This window comes from Penaeus chinensis, chromosome 19, assembly GCF_019202785.1.
Source record: "Penaeus chinensis breed Huanghai No. 1 chromosome 19, ASM1920278v2, whole genome shotgun sequence".
Classification (NCBI taxonomy): domain Eukaryota; kingdom Metazoa; phylum Arthropoda; class Malacostraca; order Decapoda; family Penaeidae; genus Penaeus; species Penaeus chinensis.
Window position 1 is genome coordinate 2,224,843 of NC_061837.1, and position 5,000 is coordinate 2,229,842.

Here is a 5,000-nt window from a genome sequence, read left to right on the forward strand (position 1 = left end):
AGAGAGGAAAGGGCGAAGAAGGGAGGAGAGATTGATAGCGAGAATGAGAGAGAAAGCGAGGGTGGGGTGGGATGGGCAGAGACAGAGACCAGAAGAGAGTAAAAAAAAAGAAAAGAAAGAAAAGGCGAAAGAATAAAGGCCAAAGCAAAGAAACCCCCAAAACAACCCCTCCTCCTCCTCCTCCTCCTCCTCCTCCTCCTCCTCCTCCCTTCCTCCTCTTCCTCCTCTTCCTCCTCTTCTTCCTCCTCCTCCTCCTCCTCCTCCTCCTCCCTTCCTCATCCTCCTCCTCCCTTCCTCCCTCCTCCTCCCTTCCTCATCCTCCTCCTCCCTTCCTCCCTCCTCCTCCCTTCCTCCTCCCCTTCCCTTCCTCCTCTCTTCCTCCTCCTCCTCCTCCTCCCTTCCTCCTCCCCCGCCTTTCCTCCCTCCTACCCTCCTCCTCCTCCTCCTCCTCCTCCTCCTCCTTCTCCTCCTCCTCCCTTCCTCCTCCCCCCCCCTTCCCCCTCCTCCTCCTCCATTCCTCCTCCTCCTCCATTCCTCCTCCTCCTCCCTTCCTCCTCCTCCTCCCTTCTTCCTCCCCCTCCCTTCCTCCTCCTCCTCCCTTCCTCCTCCTCCTCCCTTCCTCCTCATCCTCCCCCTCCCTTCCTCCCTCCTCCCCCACCTCCATTAAGAATCAGAGGCTCTCTATCTCTTTGACTTCCGGCTGAATGACGTCACTCGCACCGATTAGAATTTCCGATTTCTGGGCCCGATTTCCGGAGGCCGATTTCCCTTTGTTCCGCGAATGTTGTCTTTTATCCTCGCATTAAGATTTTTACTGTATTTCATCCGTATCTTGGGGTGGTTTTGTTTTGTTGTGTGTGTGTGTGTGTGTGTGTGTGTGTGTGTGTGTGTGTCTGTGTGTCTGTGTGTGTGTGTGTGTGTGTGTGTGTTTGACCTCTTAGAACACCAGGTAAGCCAGAAGAGCTGACTCTTTTAGCCAGGCTGGAGAAACGCCTGAACGAGACACCAACAGCAAGCAGCATGGAAGATCAGAATGATGGCCAGCAACGCCAGTGGCATCAGCACTGAACTCAGAATCAATGGCCAGAAACTAAAAGCATCATCATTTAAAAACAGCATCCAGCTTCTTTGGATCTCCCGTAACAGAAGCGTCAAATCCAGAAAATGTGTCCAGAATCACCCAAATAATAACAAGAATAGAACTGAAGATGATCTGGAAAGACAGCAGCATCTCACTCGGCTCAAGATTTAGACATACGCACCTTGGTCACGTCAGCATTCACGTCAGGCAAATTGAAGGGCAATCCAGCAAAGCGCTGTGAAAGGGAGGAGAAGGAGAGGCAGACAGAAAAGATGGGAGAACAACATTCCACGGTGTATAGGGCTGGAGCTCAAAGACGCGCTGAGGAAGGCAGACAACAGAAGAGAACAGAGAAGGATGATGGGAACTTGTGACTGGATCATTTGCGGCGTCCCCGGCGGTCGATGAGGCGAAGGGATAAGTGAAAGTGATCAGATGTGTGTATATATGTATGTATGTGCGCGCGCGCGCGCGCGCGCGTGTGTGTGTGTGTGTGTGTGTGTGTGTGTGTGTGTGTGTGAGTGTGTAGTCGTATGCGCATATCTACACATTTATTTATACACATGCATACCCGACCGGATTCATGTACGTAAGCCAACGCACACACATATGTGGTCGAGCAAGTACACACGTACACACTCGCACATATCTGGCCTGGTGCGCCTCGAGGCCAAATGCGTCTCTCCCAAATGACTTCCTGAAACATCAAAAGGTGCGGACGCCTTCAAGTATGGCCGCGACTCAAGCGCTCTGTTCTCTCTGGGTCGGGAGGGAAGGGAATAGGGGGAAGAGGAGGGGAAATGGAGGGGAATGGGGGGAGAAAGGGGATGTGGGAAGGGGAGAAAGGAAGAGAGGAGAAAGGTAGAAAAGGAATGTGGTAGGGTTAAGAGATGGGAACGGAGAGGAAAGGGATTAAAGGGGAAAAGAGGGAAATGAGGGAAAGGTGCGACTGTGATGGGGCACTTAGTAGGGATATAGCTGCTGGAGGAAGGAGGGGGCGAGGGGGAGGGAAGCCTGGAAGGGCTGGAGGAGGAGAGATGGAGAAGGAGAAAAGGTAAATGAAGGAAGAGAGGAGATGGAGAAGGGGGAAAAGTAAATGAAGGAAAGGAGGAGATGGAGTAAATGAAGGTAAATGAAGGAAGAGAGGAAATGGAGAAAGGGGAAAGGTAAATTAAGGAAAGGAGATGGAGAAGCTGAAAAGATAAAAGGAGGAGAGGAGGAAATATGAAACTAAAAGAGACCAGAGAAATGTTGGAAAGGAAGGAGAGAAAGGCGAAAGAGAGTTGGAAAAAGGGGCAAGCGAATGAGAAGGGGAAGGGTAGGGTAAAAGAGGACTCTTCCCGCACCCTAAGGCTTCAAAGAGGGGGGGGGGGATACGCAAAGGGAGGGGGGTATGCGGACGGTGGAAGAGGAAGGGGGGGGGGGGGCTGCCCGCTGACTTTTTCCCGGAAGAAAGTTCGCTTCTCTTCTCGTCGCTTCAACGTCGTTTCGGTGAAGCTGTCGGGGTTTGGAGTCGATATATACATATGTGTGTGTGTGCGTGTGTGTGTGTGTAAGTATGTATGAATGTATGAATTCTCTCTCTCTCTCTCTCTCTCTCTCTCTCTCTCTCTCTCTCTGTCTCTGTCTCTCTTCCTTCCCTCCCTTTTGCCCTCGCTCTCTTCCTCCTCCCTTTTACTCACCATGTACCCAGGTTGCTTAATTTTCTCTCTCCTTTTTCCCTCTTTATTGGTCTCCATTTCTTTCGCGCAATTAAGCTACTTTCAGCTCTGCTAGACATGTTCCTACTCCTCTTCCTCTTTCGGCCACATATTCAGGCTCTCCGTCCGTGTGTTTGTTTGTCTGTTTGTCTGTCTCTCCGATAGACAGACAGATAGACAGACAGATAGATAGACAGAGAGATAGACAGATATATAGACAGATAGACAGACAGGTAGACAGACAGACAAACAGACTGACAAACTGACAGACAAACAAACAGACAAACAAACAGACAAACAGACAGAGAGACAGACAGACAAGCAGACAAGCAAAACCTTAAATAGATAAATAGACAGGCAGAGAAATGACTGCCAGCACCCTCGCCTCGCCTCGGTCACTCGGGGCAGCGACGCCACTCGGCTCAATGAAGCGCAGTTGACATTTCAGAATAAATAGCCACGCCTTGTTCTCCACCTCTTCTTTTCTTTTTTCTTGTCTATGTTCTTGTTTTTCTCTGTTCTTCTTCTTTTTTCTTATATTTCGGATTTGTTCTTAATATGGATTTTATTCTTGTTCTTATTATACTTTTGTTTAGTTATTCTTCATTCTTCCTCCTATTCTTATTTTATTTCTATTCGCATCCTTATTGTGTATTCTTATTTTTCCTTCAATTCCTATCTTACTTTCTATTCTTGTTTTCTTTCTGTTCTTAGTCTTGTTTTATTCTCATTCTGACTTTTGTTTTTTATTCCTGTTCTTACTGGTTTCTCTCTCTCTCTCTCTCTCTCTCTCTCTCTCTCTCTCTCTCTCTCTCTCTCTCTCTCTCTCTCTCTCTCTCTCTCTCTCTCTCTCTTTCTTCATTTGTATTCTTATTCCGTTGCGTATTCTGAGGCTTCTTGCTCTTCTTCTCTCATACATTCTCTCGCCACCTGTTGCTGCGCCTAGCTCCCCCCTCCTCCCCCCCTCCTTCCTCTCCCCCCCCCCCCTCCCTCGCCTCTCCTCTCCTCCTTAGCTTCCACTTAACTCTATTTTTATTGCTTCTTTTTTTTCTTTTCTCTTCTCCTTTCTCTCATCCGTCTTCTTTGTTTGAATCTTCTTTATTTATTTTCCTCGTACTTCCTTTTCTTTGTCTTGCTTTTTTCTCTTCTTCTTCTTTTCTTTCTCCTCTTCTACCTCCTCTACTCATCCTCGTCTTTACTCAAACCTTCTTCTCCTTCTTCTCTTCCTTTAATCCAGTTTTCCTCCTCTTCCTCCTTCTTCGTCTCCTTCCACCCCAGGCAACGAAAACCGAACAAAACAAATATCAAAGTATCAAAACCACTTTTTTTTTATTTATTTATTTATTCCCCTTCACATTCCTCACGTTTTTTTTCTATTTTTTCCATTTTCTGTCACAAGGCATAACTCACTCCTGCAGTAAAGATTTTATGGCATCTTTAACAGGCAAACAACCTAAATAAAAAAATGCCTAGTATTGAGACCTTCAACGTGGACTTTTTTCTTCACAAAATTCAAAGGACATATATATATATATATATATATATATATATATATATATATATATATATATATATATATATATATATATATATATATATCCATCTATCTATATATTTATCTACCTATCTATGTATCTATACGAATAATCTATGCGAATAATTCGTTCATATCTTTGTGTTCTTGTGTTCTTATTCATTTGTTTGTGTTGGTTTTCATTGGCACTTGTTCATATGCCGCTATTTCTCTCTATCTATCTCTCTCTCTCTCTCTCTCTCTCTCTCTCTCTCTCTCTCTCTCTCTCTCTCTCTCTCTCTCTCTTCTCTCTCTCTCTCTCTCTATCTATCTATCTATCTATCTCTTTTTCTTTCTTTTATGTATCTTTCTTTCAGTCTTTCATGCGTTTCATTTCATCTCTCATCTTCAAGAGTGTATCAACCCCTTACCATTGACTTATCATATATCATGACCGTCATTCAAAATCAAACCACTTCCGCGTTTTGAACAGAAAGAGATACAATTTTTTTAATGCGTTTTTGAACTTGAAAAGGTGAATATGTATGAAAAAGAAAGAACTAGGCTAAAGATTACGGTGCGAGATAGATCAATATTATAAGTTAATTTTCTTATTCTTTTTTGTTCTGTTTTTGCCTCGGGCCTCCAATCATTTCCCAAGAACTTCTTAAGTAATCTGTAAATCTGTAACGAAATTTCAGAATGA

General features: G+C 45.1%; 1 protein-coding gene across 1 annotated transcript in view; it reads left to right on the forward strand.

Moving 5' to 3' along the window:
- The window catches only part of LOC125035237 (RNA-binding protein 12-like), a 28,088-nt gene that overhangs the window by 15,152 nt on the left and 7,936 nt on the right, over positions 1-5,000 (forward strand). Inside the window, exon 2 of the mRNA XM_047627498.1 lies at positions 4,996-5,000. This exon is cut by the window's right edge and continues 1,125 nt beyond it. The gene's annotated coding sequence lies outside the window, so the exon portion shown is untranslated. The remainder of the gene's footprint in view (positions 1-4,995) is intronic.